We start from the raw sequence: 17,959 nt of genomic DNA on the forward strand, positions 1-17,959 counted from the left end.
CTCAACCTCATGGAAAAAAGTTTATTAAAGAGAATTATCTCACTTAAATGTGGCTGTAACTTTCTGAGCAGCAAGATGTGCTGGTTGAAAAGCAGCACTGAAGGCGCTGCTGGCTCTATTAGGCTAGTTTTTGTCTTAAGTACACCTATAGAGAGGTTTGAATTTACTCCTCCAACGTGTGGTACATCACTGTGAGGTTGTCTGGGCATCTCATACTCAATGTGATGAGTATGCTTAGAGAAGATGTCCATTTATCTCTCCAGCAATTGCTTCATAAATCAGTCAGATCTGAGGATAACTGATGGTTGGTGTTAGCTATCGTTAGATTTGGGGGGTTTTAGGCTTTTAGTTTGTTAAAGTTCATGTAAGTGGGAGGTGGAAGCATTGGGACTAGTGATGCTGGTTGTCCAAAAATGTAGCTGTGCCTTGGTGCTGGAAGAGCTGGTGAGTGCAAGAATCAGGGAGTGGGGTTTGTGGTGCAGGAAGGGGCACAAACACTTCAGCAGTGATTCAGCGAGCACTGCTGTGAGAAATCACTCTGTACCTTTGGGAGTTCATCCTGAACTGCTTCCCCGGGCAGCGGAGGAGCCGGGAACTCCTCAGTTCATCGATCAAAGCACTTGCAATTCAAAGTAGGTGAAGCCCTGAAAGAATACCAAGCAGTGAGAGATCATTTCTCTGGTGTGTGCAGTCGATGGGGACAGGGCTTGGAGCTTATCTCGGTCATTACTTCTGTGCTGACCTTCCTGAGGAAGGCAATTGATTTAGTGAGGTTTAAAACAACAGCCTTGGCCTTCAGCGGTGTGAGAAGGGTCATCTGAAAACAACCCAGTGTTGAATTAACCCTCAATGGGGTTGTCCCCTTTGAATCAATGATTTCCACACATGAGGAGCTCCCCGTGCCAGACCCAATCATGGAGTAAGACCCTTTGTAACACTGGAGCAACCACAGTAGAGGAGGGAGAGCAGTAGGATTGCTTTCATCTTCAGCTTAAGCCAGTGCAGGTTACAACCCGTATCAGTGGCAATCCACATTTGTAATACCCAGCATCACATGGAAAGCCAAGTGATTCCCTTTATCTAGTTGTCCTAGAAACTCCTCCACAGCTCGTTTCATCCCTTGGGAATCACATCTGAGAAGTCCCTCCTCAGCAAGACACACAGGTCAGTATCGAGCCCCTTGTAACCATCATTTCAGAGCACGTGGCTTTTCTGCTTGGCTCAAATGTTATTTTCTCCCTTTTAATCATCACGTCTGTCATTAGGTACAACTGGTTGGATTTGATATTCCCATTTCATGGCTGGGTTTTATTTAAGGGCACTATGAAGGGGTGCTGAATGCATCTGCAGGACAAGAGCTCTCCCTCCACCCCTGCCCTGCTCTACTGTCCCTTCAACCCTGTTTTGTTTGACTGGTCCTTGCTTCAAGAGCTTAAAATCTCTGTCTTTATGAGGCCTTGAATTGGGCAGGGCCTTACTATCTATTGTAATGCATAAAATACATGTTAGGCTTTGGTTTTCAGTGTTAATGCAAACAGTAATGGGGTTGCGGCAGTGAGAATGAGGGTTTCTCTCTGTTGTAACGTGAGGCCGTGGAAATGGGGAGGGTTTTATCCCCAGCAGAGTGCAGTGGCTGGGAAGCAGCAGAGCAGCAGCACTCAGAAGCTGTGTTAATTAAGTGAATGCAAATGAAGCTGGAATGATCTCACTTGTGCAACTTCCTTTCACGATGCAGGATTACTTTTGGCTTCAGGTCAGCATATGTTCATTGTGGTTGCTCCCAAAACCCAATGTCCAGGGGAGCCCAGCTCCATCCCTTCTGCAGTCCTAGGGTGCCTCTGTGCTGGTGCCTGTTTGCTGGGCCAGCCTGTTGACCCTGCAAACAGGGATCTGTTACCAGCTCTCTACTTTGAAGGAAAACCCAAACAAGCTGCTGAATCAAACTAAGTGTGTGGGTTTTTTCATCTTAAACTAATCCTTTCTAAAGCTTTATTAATGCTGAGTTCAACTCAAGCGTATCACCCTGGTCTCTCCTGGCTGCACACAGCCTCGCCATGACCTTATCATAGGATCATAGAATGGTTTTGGTTGGAAGGGACCTTAAAGCTCCTCCAGTTCCAAGCCCCTGCCACGGGCAGGGACACCTTCCACTAGAGCAGGTTGCTCCAAGCCCCTGTGTCCAACCTGGCCTTGAACACTGCCAGGGATGGGGCAGCCACAGCTTCTCTGGGCACCCTGTGCCAGCGCCTCAGCACCCTCCCAGGGAAGAGCTTCTGCCTCAGAGCTCATCTCAATCTCCCCTCTGGCAGGTTAAAGCCATTCCCCTTGGCCTGTCCCTCCAGGCCCTTGTCCAAAGCCCCTCTCCAGGTTTCCTGGAGCCCCTTTAGGCACTGGAGCTGCTCTAAGGTCTCCCCTTCAGGACCCTTCTCTTCTCCAGGCTGCCCCAGCCCAGCTCTCTCAGCCTCTCTGATTATCTCCACGGCTTCCTCTGGGCTTGCTCAAGCAGGTCCACATCCCTCTTGTGCTGGGGACCAGTTTGGGGAGTGAGGCCATGGAAGGGTAATTCCCCACAGTGGATGCAGATAGAGCATCCCAATAGGGATGTTTGCAAACATCCTGGATCAGCTCCATCCCTCTTCTGCACAATTCTTTTTCCCCCTGAGTTTTCCCTGTCGGAAAGGGGAGCAGAAGCAGGGCTGACATTGCCCGGCCAACACGGAATCATGAGCTTCACCTTACAGTGAGGACCAGGATGGGACAGTTTGTGTACTTGAGGGCAGGCATGTGTTGTAGTGTCTTGCTGAATCAGGGCCTATATTTGGAGATCAACTGCAAGAGGCTGCAAATAGCTTGCATGCTTTGAACAAGGGCTTGGATAAGGCGCTCTTCTCCTTGGGTGACCTCAGCGCTTGTCTGTCTCCCAATTCCTGCTGCTGGAGGGGGTTCAAGGAAGAGCTCTCTTTCCAAAATAAAGTCTGTGCCAGGTTCCACGACAAGAGCAGAGCATCGTGCTCATGGAGCGGGAGGAAATCTCACAGGGCAGCGTGTGTTCATTCCCAGCATGGTTTTGAGAGAGTGGTTTCCAGGCAGAGCTGAAAGCGTTTGTGGGAATCATCTTCCCAGACAGTGGGAGAAGAAAGCCCTGCGACGGGGAGGCTCAAGCCAAAAGATTTCTGTGGTTCTCCGTGGGAGACCTTTGATGTGTGACAGTGAGTTGTGTCCGTGGGCCTCGGTTGCTCTCACAACAGACATAGGTCGCACTGGAAACAAACTCCTCTTGTGCCAGGGTGAGCATCCAAAGTCTGGCTTTGTACCACAGCGATGGAATTGGACAAAGGTGGTCCTGTGAGCTGACGAGAGCAGCTGCTTGCAAAGTGCAGTTCATCATCACAGGCTGTCTCAGGAGGGATGGACCGAGTAGATCTTTGAGGGCATCTCTGCATCTGTAGCCCTGTTTGGATTCCCCTGGCTTTGGGTCATCATTGTGCCTTTTCCTTTTTCCTTTAAGACAGGAGATTTCATTTCTAAAGAAATCCCATGCAAAGGGTTAGACTAGATGGTCATTGTAAGTCCCTTCCAACTGAAAGTGTTTTGTTCTAAAGGAAGGGGGAGCTTTGCCCTAAGGCAGGGACCAGCAGCAATCATCGCACTGCAGTTTGACACAGCATTGCCAAGTGAAAGAGGCGATTGAGTTTCTGGAAAAGGAGCCCAAAGACAGAGAACCCTTCATGTCCTCTGGGCAAAAAGCATAGAAACGCTTTAAAGTGAATGCCCAACAGTGGCAAGCTCCAGCCACACTCATGGGTTGGTTACATACAGCCTGGCATGAATACAACGTGATTACCTAGTGGAGGCGGCTCACTACCCGGCCTGACAGAAGGTGCTGATGTGCATTATTACATTGCCTTTATTTCTATCTTTCTTTTGCGATGATCATTTTTAATGCTGATGAATAATTCCCTGCTGTAACTGCACAGTCATCGTGGGGGGGAACGCTCATCAAACCGTCTCTGCCGCGAACGCTCTGTGCTTTTCCCTTCCCCACAAACCCTCTCCCAGGCTGACACCCGCTATTGTGCTGATGCTCTTTTTGCTCCATCACACCTCTCCGCAGATATTCCATCTACTCCCGTTCTTTAGTTAGTTACAAAAGGCACTGACTCAAGGCTTTCAGAGTTGTCACTTCAAACACGGATTCAGAATAAGAACCGTAAAACAAGTGGGTTTTGGGGGAAGGTGAGAGAAGCCAGAAAGCACTAAATAGGATGAAGTACTAAATAGGATGAAGTTGAGCACAAGTTTTTAGCAGAGGAGCAGATCAGGACATTTGGACCATTCAGCATGGTCCTTTCCAACCCTAACTATTCTATTGTCGTGGTTTGAGCCCAGCTGGTAACTCAGAACCACACAGCCGCTCGCTCACTCCCCCCATTCTTCCTCCCCCTGCTCCCAGAGGGATGGGGAGGAGAATCGGAAGGATGTAACTCCCACGGGTTGAGATAAGAGCAGTCCCGCAACTAAGGTATAATACAAAACCACTACTGCTACCACCAGTGATAATAACGATTAGTGAAATAACAAGGGGAGAGGATACAATTGCTCACCACCCGCCGACCGATACCCAGCCCGACCCGAGCAGTGATCTGGGCCTTCCGGGTAACTCCCCCCGGTTTATATACTGGGCATGACGTGCTGTGGTATGGAATACCCCTTTGGCTAGTTTGGGTCAGGTGTCCTGTCTCTGCTTCCTCCCGGCTTCCCCTCCTCCCTGGCAAAGCATGAGACTGAGAAAGTCCTTGGTTGGAATAAACATTACTTAGCAACAACTAAAAACATCGGTGTTATCAGCGTTGTTCCCAGGCTGAAAGTCAAAAACACAGCACTGCACCAGTCACTGAGGAGAAAAATGACTGCTATAGCTGAACCCAGGGCATCTGTGATTCTCTGTTTTATGCATAGAGACCCTTGAGCAGTGTTTAGGAAGAGTTGGTGTTGACAGCCTGTACCTCAGCCCAGCCAGATGAGAACAGTGCTCTTCATCAATAACAGAATGACTGTGAAGATCATAGAATATTTAGGGGTTGGAAAGGACCTTAAGATCATCTAGAGGATGAAGAGCTGGGATCCGCGGAGAGGTCCCCAGGGAGCAGCAGGTCGGGTCCTTGCTGGGTGCTGAGTCCAGAGGGTGCGTGGAGCAGAGCGTGATGGCAGCCTGCCCGCTGCTGCCAGCCCGTCATCTGCAGCATCTGCCAGCTTATCTCCGGGTGACATGTAATGTGCTGTTTACCATCTGTAAAGCATTAAATGACCCAGCCCCTATTTAAATCAGAGACTGTCTTGACAACTGCTGTCTGCAGCGAGGCTTTGGCTGTCTCCCCTTGGGGGGAGGCTGGAGGAGATCTGCTGGTAAAAATGGAGGAGGTATTCTTTAAAATAGAAGAGCTTAATGCTAGGTAATGTTTGAAACTCCTAACGCAGGTTGTTCACTGGAAATCCCAGGTTTCATTTTGGGCTTCTTAACATTTTAATGACATCTTCAGAACACATTTCGCTCTGTGAAACCATCTGTGGTGACGAGAGGAGTATTCTGAACACCAGGGAATGGGATTTATTTGAAGACACACAGATGAAGGTCGGCTGCTGGCCACAGCTGGGAGAAGGTAAGGTCTCTGCGTCGCTTGGCTTATGTCTATGTAGATATATGCACCTTTGTCTTCAGGCTTGGCAGTTTCTGATAGCATAACAAGAAGGATGAATGAACTGCCAAGTCTTTGGGTGGCTTCACTCAGCCTCTTCCTAGAGCTCCTCCATGGCAGGGGGTTGGAACTGGATGAGCTTTAAGGTCCCTTCCAACCCAAACCAGTCGGGGATCTTTAATGTACTGACCCATGCCACCCCAACGCAGTTGGGCTAGATGGTGGTCGTAGCTCCCTTCCAACTATTCTATCCTATCCTGACATCAAGGCTTTACTGGGACACCAAATGAGCATAGCATGAGATGCAGCGTTCATTTGGCATCTTGTAAAGGTCTGTACCAGCCCTGTGGGCTCCAGGGAGGTGCAGTCGTGTGTGCCTGGGGGGAAAGAAAGGGCAGAGCCCTATGGATACGCCACGTGCAGCAGGAGCAGGGCCCAGGAAGCAGCTAAAGCAAAGGACAGAGAGACCTTCAAACAGGTGAAACGCTCATGGTTGCTACTGGCAACATCTCGTGTCTGAGGAGACGTGGGAAGCTGGGGAGGAGGCTGCTCCATCCATCTAATGCTCCCATAGGATGCGAGCGCGTCTACCACCCGTTTTCAGCTGAGCTCATTATAGAACCTGAACCAGCTATTGATCATACGTTTTCTATTTAAACCCTTCGGAGAGAAAAGCCTTTTTCAGCCCAAAGCGAACCTTTCCTGCCACATTTTCAGGTTAAGCAACAATTCTCACTCTTTATGAACATAACCATAAGGCACATGTTCCCTCTTTTAATGCAGTTCTCTCTCATCTTGGAAAGCTTCCCCATCCCGTTCCTTTTCCAAACCAAAATCATTAAAACCAGAGGTTGATTTGCATCTTCATGTGGCTATTTTCTTTAATGTTAACTGAAGTAAATGGCACAGAGGATTTTACCAGGAGAATATCATAACACATGGTTTTGGTATGGGGTTGTCCCCCCCAGACATTAGATAGACATTACAGTAAAAGCCTTTCTATCTTGTAATGGGTTTGGTCAGCTTCCCATGTGCTGGAGTGGTGCCATCCTCCTGGATAGAGCTCTGTGTGAGGTGAGGGGTCCTCTTTAATACACTGCTGTAGTGCATCCCTGTCGTGCATCTCCCTGCCAGGCTTTCCCCAGCCCCAGAAAAGGGATAATGATGCTGTGCCATGCATAAGGATTAATATATTGATAAGGGTTGAGGTTAAAAGGTGTTGCGTGGGTCAGATCTGTGCTATCGGAGGTCAGAAGTTACAGGATGAGGATGAGGTAATAGTACTTAAAAAACTAATTACGGGTTATTCCTTTCAAATCCAATTGTTTTCTGGAGGAACAGTGAGTAGTTTTAGCTTAATGGCCATGGAAGTCGAGCACAAGGCCTGCAAACCCTGTCTGACCCACAAGGCTTGCATTAGCCCTAATGCTTTCTCTCCTTCTGTTTGCAGAATAGTTTACAGTAAGCTCTGCAATGCATAAATATTAAAACATATAATGATGATTCCCCGCAAATTGCTACATGTGCAGCAGTGGCACAGCACAACATGCAGCCGAATCCACACCATGTAGCCCCGGGGCTATTTGTCCCATGTAACCCATGTAATGTGCTGCTGTGGCAGCTCTGCTCTGGAGCCAGGCTGAGAGAGCTGGGCTGGGGCAGCCTGGAGAAGAGAAGGCTCCTGAAGGGGAGACCTTAGAGCAGCTCCAGGGCCTAAAGGGGCTCCAGGAAACCTGGAGAGGGGCTTTGGACAAGGGCCTGGAGGGACAGGACAAGGGGAATGGCTTTAACCTGCCCGAGGGGAGATTGAGATGAGCTCTGAGGCAGAAGCTCTTCCCTGGGAGGGTGCTGAGGCGCTGGCACAGACTTTTCCCAGAGAAGCTGTGGCTGCCCCATCCCTGGCAGTGTTCAAGGCCAGGTTGGACACAGGGGCTTGGAGCAACCTGCTCTAGTGGAAGGTGTCCCTGCCCGTGGCAGGGGGTTGGAACCGGGTGAGCTTTAAGGTCCCTTCAACCCAAACCAGTCTGGGGTTCTATGAAGTAACTGAGTGCACCTTCTTCTGCTCGTTGCTGTATAGCAGGGATCTGCACGATTGCCTGTGCGCGGTTCCACACCCGGTCAGGCCACACAGTCACACATGGGCACTAGATGCTAAATGTGCCGGGTGCTGCGTGTGTGCACCCAGCGCACCTGAGGCAGAAAATCCTGCTCACGTTAAGTGGCTCCATCTCTGCTTCTATCCTCTGAATGAAGCAGCAGCCCTGGGACCGCAGCGCCGCTGGTGTTCGGTGTCGGTGTGTTGGAACACGCTGCCCATCGCCCCATTGAAGGCACTGCATTATTCATCAGAGAGATTAAAAAACGGAGTAGCCATTGTTGGTCCCATTTAAACTCTCGGCTCCTGCAGCACTGAGAGGAGCAATCGTTACCTGTCTCCTCTTTCAGGGTAGAGCCAATCTGCCAGGATGCATATTTCCCAGGAAGCTCTGTCAGGCTCCTTAGGGCCGGGATGATTTATTTATAGGAATGACCTTAGAGCTGCTGTGAAGCTTTCCTGCTGCCATTTGTGCACTGCACACTATCTGTGACAGGAAATTCTCTGTATTTCTAATTCCCTGCCCATTAGCTAAAAGGTTTTGCATCTATCTTAGGGTTTGTTACACTCTGGAGTGAACCACTGGCCACACTTACAGCTCGGACACCTCTGTGGTCACTCACACTTCTTGCTTGCTTTCCATGCCCATGTTTCTATGTTCCCCCTCTGGATGCAAAGCCTAGTGCTGCACTGAGCAGCATTGCTGTGTTTTCCTTCATCAGCACCACAGCATCCCAACAACCTCCAAAAGATGTAGAGTTCCTCTTCCCTTGAGCTGCTCCCGCATGTGTTTCATGGAATCAGACTGGTTTGTGTTGGAAGGGACCTTAAAGCTCATTCAGTTCCAACCCCCTGCCACGGGCAGGGACACCTTCCACTAGAGCAGGTTGCTCCAAGCCCCATCTTGGCATTAACACTGCCAGGGAATTCCAGGGATGGGGTTTGAAGGAATATTAAGCTGCAGATGTCTCCAGGGACACAGAGCATCACTCAAACCTGCAGTGCCTGTTCTGGCTGTGACCATGCGGATGCACAAAGTGCAGCTCCATGACTGATACGCTTGGCCATGCAAACCTCCGGGGATGTTCTTGGTGAGCAGGAGTCTCTGTGCTTCTCTGGGCAACGTGACTGCCCTTTTGTGTGTGCTGTTTATCAACAGCCCGGCTGGGCTGGCCCAGAAGGGTTTTGTCCCTACCCATGGGGCGCTGGGCTGCGAAAGCTTTAAATAGCTCCTGACAATGATTTTAGGATGTTGAACAGGGAAAGAGCCAGTAAATGTCTTTGGAAAAAGTCTGATTGATGCAGCGGGAGAGAGGCAGGAGCTGGGTGAGGGAGGTGTGGATGCAGCAGGAGGCACGGCTCCCCGTGCGCGACGGGATGCGCAGTTCAATGATGTTTCTGACCACTGCTGTGTATTTGGTAGAGACAAACTTAAGGCTGATTCTTCTGCCGAAGCTATTCACAGAATCCCAGCGTGGTTTGGGTTGGAAGAGACCTTAAAGCTCATCCAGCTCCAACCCCTGCCACGGGCAGGGACACCTTCCACTAGAGCAGGTTGCTCCAAGCCCCTGTGTCCAACCTGGCCTTGAACACTGCCAGGGATGGGGCAGCCACAGCTTCTCTGGGCACCCTGTGCCAGCGCCTCAGCACCCTCACAGGGAAGAGCTTCTGCCTCAGAGCTCATCTCAATCTCCCCTCTGGCAGGTTAAAGCCATTCCCCTTGGCCTGTCCCTACAGGCCCTTGTCCAAAGCCCCTCTCCAGGTTTCCTGGAGCCCCTTTAGGCACTGGAAGGGGGTCTCTGTTAGTGAACCATATATCCCCTTCATGTGGGTAAGAACAGAGAGAAATAAACTCTCCCAAACCCCCCACCCCGAGTCACTGCCAGGGCAGTGATTACAATTTGGCAGCCAATGCCCACCTCTTTATCAGGGTTCTCAGCAGTATTAAATGTCCCCAGGCATCTGACAGACATGTCACAGTGTCTCTTGAGACCCTGCACCAACGTCTCCATCCACACTGTCTCCCAAATGCCATGGGCAGCTGCCCGAACGTTCCTTGCCCCACACCTGCCTGATCAGAGACCCAGCCCAGTGCTGCTGCAGCAGAGAAATGTAGCAGAAAATGCTAAATCCCTCACAGAAGGGTGGCAGAGTCAAGTAGATGAGCACCAGGCAGGTAAATGGGGATCCCATTGGTTCCATGTGGAAATAGATACACTCCTGCATGGCACAGCCAACCTCTGCAAGCACAGCTGGCTTCACGCAGGGAAAAGGTTGATCTCTGCAAGGGAAAAGCCTTAAAAGTGTTCCAAGAAATAACTTCTATTCATAGTGAAAGAGAGTGGGATGGCTGAGGGAGAGCCCCCACCAAAATCAGGACATGGAGCTGTTGGAGCGAGGCCAGAGGAGGCCACGAGGATGATCAGGGGCTGGAGCACCTCCTGTATGGAGACAGGCTGAGAGAGTTGGGGCTGTTCAGCCTGGAGAAGAGAAGCTGCGTGGAGACCTCAGAGCAGCTTCCAGTGTCTGAAGGGGGCTACAAGGATGCTGGGGAGGGACTCTCATCAGGGACTGGAGCGATAGGACAAGGGGAATGGCTTTAACCTGCCAGAGGGGAGACTGAGATGAGCTCTGAGGCAGAAGCTCTTCCCTGTGAGGGTGCTGAGGCGCTGGCACAGGGTGCCCAGAGAAGCTGTGGCTGCCCCATCCCTGGCAGTGTTCAAGGCCAGGTTGGACACAGGGGCTTGGAGCAACCTGCTCTAGTGGAAGGTGTCCCTGCCCGTGGCAGGGGTTGGAACTGGATGAGCTTTAAGGTCCCTTCTAGCCCAAACCAGTCTGGGATCCCATGAGAGGGGTATTTTCCTCTTCGGAACAAACATTCATTATTTCAGCTCCTGCTCACCACAAACACTTATCCAATATTTTTTATCCACTCTTTTTTAATGAGTTGTGACTTTTCTGTGCCAGGCCTCCGCGTTTCTTCCCCTTGCGCTGACTTTTCATGTCTACATATGATTCATTTAATCTCTCCCAAAAGAGCCTGGGGAATTAGATTAATGAGGCAAATTAATGAACTGTTGTAGCTGTGAGACCTCATACGCTTTACTTACCAAGTACAGTACACCGAGTACATCATCCTTAACTGAGAGGGCCAGAAAACCTGCTCAATGGACAAATCCTGCCATCCTCGGTGCTACGGGGCTGTTGCCCACCAGGATGCTGCCTGCTGGGGCAGAGGCTGTGAGATGCCACAGGGATTTGGTGGCAGTGCCCTGGATGTCGAGGTGGTGGATGGCCATGGGGTGCTCTGCTACAGCTCAGGCATTGAGGTGCATCTGCTGCTCTGAATCTGTGCCTGGGAAATGCACTGTGTAGCTGGAGGATTATCACAGAGCATTGAAACTCAGCAACAATAAAGCAATTAGAGTTTGGGCCTGAGCCTGCAGCACTTGGAAGGGTGACAGACCTCACCTGCATGGGGACTAACAACGAGGTTTGTTTCTGCTTTTGTGGCTTTATCTGTCAGTCTCAAAATGAGACTTACCCTCCCATAGGCTCAGTAAGGTGACTTTGGGGTCTTCTCCATCAGAGAATCCCAGAGTGGTTTGTGTTGAAGGGACCTTAAAGCTCATCCAGCTCCACCCCCTGCCACGGGCAGGGACACCTTCCACTAGAGCAGGTTGCTCCAAGCCCCTGTGTCCAACCTGGCCTTGAACACTGCCAGGGATGGGGCAGCCACAGCTTCTCTGGGCACCCTGTGCCAGCGCCTCAGCACCCTCACAGGGAAGAGCTTCTTCCTTATACCCAACCTGAACTTCCCCTGTTCCAGTTTAAACCCATCACCCCTTGTCCTGTCACTACAGTCCCTGATGAAGGTCCCTCTTCCAGCATCCTTGTAGCCCCCTTCAGACCCTGGAAGCTGCTCTGAGGTCTCCACGCAGCTTCTCTCCTCCAGGCTGAACAGCCCCAATGTTCTCAGCCTGGCTCCATACGGGAGGTGCTCCAGCCCCTGCTCATCCTCGTGGCCTCCTCTGGCCTCACTCCAACAGCTCCATGTCCTTCCTATCATTGGGTAGATCTGTGCAGAAGGAGGTCCGAGGGTCACCCTACCTTCAGCAGAAAGGGCACCCAGAGTTTGCAGAGGGTCAAAGAGCAGCAGCTGTGTGTGCTCCCAGCACCCCCAGTGCTTTGGCTGGGGTAAGGAGAAGGATGGACACGGTACAGCAAGCTCTGCCTTCAGGAGAGGCATCCATGCGTCCGAATCTGTGCCTTGGCGCAGCTGTGGTGGGATGCTGTGTGCTCTGGACAAGCTCATGCTCTAAGATAGGGATGGAGACCATGTATCTGATATTGATCTTTGTTTAATGTAAGATATAAAGCAGTTTAAACAGCAAGCACCTGGCAATGCTCTTTGGCAGGCAGCCCATCATCCTGGGAGCATCATCTGCACTTGCTGTCTCCTGCCATTCCTAGGATCTGCCTCCCCTTTTCCAGGACCTGCCAAGCCCAGGCTCTGAGCAAGTGGGGACTGGAAGATCCCTTTTTTTGTAGTAACATTGCCTTTTCTGGTGATCTTTTTCCTCTGGGATGGCTGCAGAGGGGACACCAGGGAAGGCTGTACTCTGGCAGGCAGGTGCTTTTGGTGGCCAAGGCAAGGAACAGAGATAAGGGAGGGCACAAATCCAGATAAGATTCAGCTTTGACTAGTGGCTTTCTTACAAGGTGTCCCTGTGTATGTCTGGGATGGTTTTTAAGACACACGGGTCTCTGAGCACAGGGACATGAGATAGAGCAGGGCTCCCGTCTGCCCCAGTCAGGATGGTGTCAGCAAACTGGGAGGCTCCTGACCTTGATGGCAGTGATACCATCCTCCTGATTCACCCCATTCCCTGCTGGCACAGGATGCGGAAGTAGTATCCTCAGAGCCCTGGAGATCAGAGAATCACAGAATCAACCAGGTTGCAAAAGACCTTCAAGACCATAAAGTCCAACCTTTGCCCAGCACTGCCAAGGCCACCACTAACCCATGGCACTGAGGCCTCGGCTACACCCTGTGTGAACACTTGCAGGGACGGTGACTCCAGCCCTGCCCTGGGCAGCCTGTTCCAATGCCTGAGCACCCTCGGGGGAAGGAATTGTTCCTGGTATCCACCCTAACCCTGCCATGACTGCTCCTTGTCTCAGTGCTGGTGGTCATACATGATGAGAAGCAGTGGTCCTGGCTGTGGTTTAGTCAAACCCTAAAGCTTCACCCATCAAAGTTGGAGACAGAAACATTTGTCTCAGCAGGGAGAGGTATTTCTGAGTATCCTGTAATCTGGGGAGATCCCTGTTAGATCCCTATTATATCCCACTAATAGGGAGAAGCCTAATGGAGCCAAACACCTATGAGCATCCTGAGAATGAAGCAGGCTGGATTGCTGCCTGGAGCTCCAGCATGTTCGGCACTGGATGTATTCCCGAGTTCCTTTATGAGTGGAATTTTCTCGTTGTTGCAGTCGGTTTGGCCATGTGTTGGGCCTGCCTGGGGGAGCAGCAGGGCACCGATTAATTAATGATCACAGGAATGACTCACTTTCCTTGTGCCCTCCTGTGGCACCTTCTTCGTCACAGCAGGAAGCAGGAGCACAGATCCAGTTCCTGGCCTGGCTCCTAGGAAAGGAGGCCAGCAAATACGAACATACAGTGACCAGGCAGCCTTTGCTACTTGCCCAGTGTCACCACAGAAGAGCGGTGTGGCTGTGAGCTTGCTCCATGAATATCCATGAATTCTCCATTCAGTATTCCTGAGGAAAGCTGGGAACACTGAGAGTTTAATAGCATTGGGATGAAAGCTGTCTGCTTGGATGAAGAAGGCAATAGCTCTGTAATTAGTGTGACTTCCCAAACAAAAACAGGGAAGCTGCTTGCCCTGCTACTCAGGGAAGGAGCTCAGCCTGCTCCTGGGGCAGGCTCCTGCATCACTTCTGTCTCCCCAAAATGCAAAGTCTTGTAGAAGCTCCATCGCTTGTACAAAGGCTGCTGCAGCCTGTGTGCTGGCATGGGGAATTCCTAAGAGTGGGAATCTTGCATGGGTTAAAATTCTCCCCCCACTCACAAGATGTGGTACAGTGAGAACATGGAACCTGCATCATGTTTAGGACAAAACAAAGTTAATCCAGATTTAACCACATCTCAGTCTCCCCTCTGGCAGGTTAAAGCCATTCCCCTTGGCCTGTCCCTACAGGCCCTTGTCCAAAGGCCCTCTCCAGGTTTCCTGGAGCCCCTTTAGGCACTGGAGCTGCTCTAAGGTCTCCCCTTCAGGAGCCTTCTCTTCTCCAGGCTGCCCCAGCCCAGCCCTCTCAGCCTGGCTCCAGAGCAGAGCTGCTCCAGCCCTCGCAGCAGCTCCGGGGCCTCCTCTGGCCTCGCTCCAGCAGCTCCACGTCCCTCTTGTGCTGCTGCCCCAGAGCTGGATCAGGACTGCAGGGGGGGTCTCCCCAGGGCACAGCAGAGGGGCAGGATCCCCTCCCTGACCTGCTGCTCACGCTCTGGGGGTGCAGCCCAGGTTACCCCTGAAGGCATCATCCTGGCTAATGTGAACTCCTGTGCACGGTGAGTGCAGTGGAGAAGGGATGCTGGAGGGGGAAACAGGAACATCGCTGTGGGGGGGTAATTTGTATTTGTGAGTGGGCAACAAGCCACTTGTTGTGGGCAGATTCCCTTCCCTCTGAGCTCACCTCAGCTGACAGTCATCAGACATGGCTGAGTTCTCCATTACCCACACAAGGCTTGGTCATATCCTCTTAGGACAGCTTAGAGTCTGTTGTTACTGTTTATTACCAGGCTGAGACGGGATCGCAGGCCCCGTCCTCACTGCCCTGCCTGCGGGAGCGGGTGAGTGCAGGGCTCAGGAACCCTCGCTGCCGTTAGAAATCCTATGGGAAAAAGGGTTTCTGGACACTAAACCCACAACCACCATTGTTACTGTGCCAAATTCATCCCTGTCCCAAAACACATCCCTGGCAGTGCTCTGGGTGAGGCTGGATGGGGCTTGGAGCAACCTGCTCTAGTGGAAGGTGTCCCTGCCCAGGGCAGGGGGTTGGAACTGGAGGAGCTTTGAGGTCCCTTCCAACACAAACCAGTTTGGGATCTATTCTATGATTCTAAAATAAAACATCTATATATTTTCAAGGTTTTTAATTTATTTTCTTAACCAAAGGAGAAGATCTCCACATAACTTAGCACTGAAAAACAGGCTGAGGAGTGGGTGACCGAGCCCCTCAGAGTCTCTACATTTCTTTTCCATGCTACACTGTGCAAATGTAAGGGTAAACATCACACAGCTTTTTTTGGTGCCCGGCCAGGCAAAGGTTAGAAAATAACTCCTTTTTTATAGATATCTTTATCCATTTAGTGTGTATCAGTTTAGCCAAGAAGGATGTGAGCCCTGAGGAGAAACTGATGTCCAATAGAAGAGAAAACCCGACCATATACTCTCTTATTTTCCTAAGGATATTATTGAGAAACTACAGATGAACTGGAGCCAGGTAACACAATACAGACCTCAGCAAACACACCGAGGTGAAAGCTAATCTGGCTGTTTACTTTCCTCCTGCTTACATTTGTCATCTGTAGCTAGGAATGGAGCTTCAGTCCCCCCTTTGTTTAACAGGAGATGATGGAGTATCTCAGGACACAGAAGCCTATGTTCTGCCAATTCATAGTATAAACAGGCAAGATATTTCCTGGGGTTGATTTGTAAAGAGCAGCTGCTCTTGAAGATGCTGTAGGTGCCTTTCCCTCAAACTAATCTGATCAAGACTTAAAACCACCCCCTGCAGAATAACTACTCACCAATTCCAGCAGATCCTGCAGCTGCTCCGTGAGGAAGGCTTCAGTTACGAAGAATGGGAAATTGCTACTCCACAGGAAGATGCCAGCTAAATATCTCCTCTGGCGTGGGAAGTGTTGTCACGGTGATGGAGTAAAACAGAGCACCCAAGGAAATGGGTACCACAAGGAAGGGTAATTAGTGAGAGGCAGGTCAAAATCGTTTCCCTGTGTAAGTGGTTAGTACTAACTCTCCAGCACAGTTACACAGGCTCAGGACTGACCTTTTAGACATATTCTATATAAGGAGAGGGAAAGAATGTGCCTAAATAGAAAAATATCTTTCTTTAACATTCTTGTACCAGTTTTTTGTCTTCATCCCCTTTTACTCATCATTTTTGTGGCGACATGGTCTAGTGTGAGGTGTCCCTGCCCATGGCAGGGGGTCAGAACTGGATGATCTTAAGGTCCTTTCCAACCCAACCCATTCTGTGATTCTCTGAATGCTTCAATTTGTCCAGGTTTCCACCCACACCAGGCAGCCACCGTTGTCTTTTCCATTTTAAATCTAGACAGTGTTTTTAGACACCATTTATTTAAAACAGCATTTAAAATGGAGGTGGCTGCATTACATGTAACCCTTGAGATAGCTGCATGGAGTGCTGCATAAATTACAGCTGCTTCTACCCACCATTTAACATAAGTAAGATGGAAAGGAAAATCGCGTGCAGGTGATGAAAGGCAAGAGCATTCTGCAAAACTCAAGGTCTTCATGCTTGTAATAAACAATTTCTTGTCTCTGCTGGGGGTGACCTTGTACACAGCAGCTCGCCTGTGTATCTCAAAACATCGGGACTAAATTAGGTCTTCATAATGCGGCTGTAGTCTGAACTAGACTGTTTGTATTCCCCCGAGGGGTCAGCGTGCCTGGGATGTAACTTGTTTAGCCTAGTTTAGATGCAGTGAAATGTACTGAGATGTTTGCAGCGTGGTGAGCTGCACGTGGGGCTTTCTCCTTGCAGTTAGAAGATAGGGCACCTCGGAGGTCATGGCTGTTGGAGAGAGATGGCTGCTAGATGATAAGCAAAATACTTCCTTCTGCATGGGCAATCTTGCTCGTTCGACAGCTTCCCGAAATGCAGATGTTGTGGTAAATGGCAGTTTCTTGCAGCCAAACTGCTTTGCACAAGCTCATGAGTTTCAGCACGTTTCTGAGCTGCACTAACAAGTGGTGCCAGCCTGCCCATGGACCAGCAGGTAAAACACTGGCACAGGCTGCACCGTCCCTGCAGACACTCAAGGCCAGGCTGGACGTGGTTCTGAGCAACCTGCTCTAGTGGAAGGTGTCCCTGCTCATTGCAGGGGTTGGAGCTGGAGGAGCTTTGAAGGTCCCTTCCAACCCAAACCATTCTATGGTGAGGCATCCCCATCACTTCAGAGTCCATCTCTGAACCAGCCATTGGCTTGGACACTGGAGACATTAGGAGATCACAGAGAGCTTTGGGGAGCAAGTTCCGGAGTTCCTGATAAGTTACAAAAGCCCCAAATTCTGTGATAACTATATTTTTTGATTTAGATAACACTGTTCTTTTAGGGGGGCAAGTTTTCAGTATTTCTTCTTTTGTAGAACAAAGTATTTTGAAATTGAATTTGAAATTCAAATTGAATTTGAAAATTCAAGCAATAATGGCCTTTAATCAGTTCTAGTTATCAAATTGCCTGATAAATATCAATTAAATCATGATTTTTGGCACAGGCCCTACAGTATTTGGCTGGAAGAAAAAGAAGACAACGCTTTTCTTGCTGTTCTAGGTTCATGGTTTGTGGTTCTTATTTAGAATCTCTTTCATTTCATGCAGCCTCAGCAAACTTGGGGCTTCATGATCTCTAGTCACATTAGCTCTCAACGAAAACCAACTGAATTAAACTTCATTCAGGTTTACAACACTGAGAAGAGGCAGTGTACATGTTTTGGAGAAAACTAGTGCAAACCTAGACTACATATTAGAACAAGATTAGATTTCAGTTCCAGTCAGATGCTTGGAACAGCGCTCAGAGAAGCCCTGGAAGGACTCTCCATCCTTGGAAGGTCTCAGAGTCAACTGTACAAGGCCCTCAGCAACATTATCTGACTTTCAAGCAGGATCTGACTTTAAAGTTGTCGCTGCTATGAGGAGGGGGTGAAGCAGAAAACCTGTGGAGGTCCCTCCCTACCAGGTCATTCCATGATTCCATTAGCTAAGCAGGGCATATCTACCCAAAGTGTGACCCAGAACACAGCTGCTAACATCCCTTATTTTTCCTGGCATGTTTTAGGAAGACCGTAATTACTACTAGACATAAGGACCTCAGCTTGAGG

At 50.0% G+C, this 17,959-nt stretch overlaps 1 long non-coding RNA gene across 1 annotated transcript; it reads left to right on the forward strand.

Moving 5' to 3' along the window:
- The first annotated feature begins 475 nt into the window (after nt 1–475).
- Nucleotides 476–16,773, forward strand: LOC115607883. The gene is made up of 3 exons (XR_003991381.1): nt 476–690; nt 5,185–5,189; nt 16,762–16,773. It is a non-coding gene; the product is annotated as an uncharacterized LOC115607883 (long non-coding RNA).
- The last annotated feature ends 1,186 nt before the right edge of the window (nt 16,774–17,959 follow it).

The sequence above is a fragment of the Strigops habroptila genome, chromosome 5 (assembly GCF_004027225.2).
Source record: "Strigops habroptila isolate Jane chromosome 5, bStrHab1.2.pri, whole genome shotgun sequence".
Lineage (NCBI taxonomy): Eukaryota > Metazoa > Chordata > Aves > Psittaciformes > Psittacidae > Strigops > Strigops habroptila.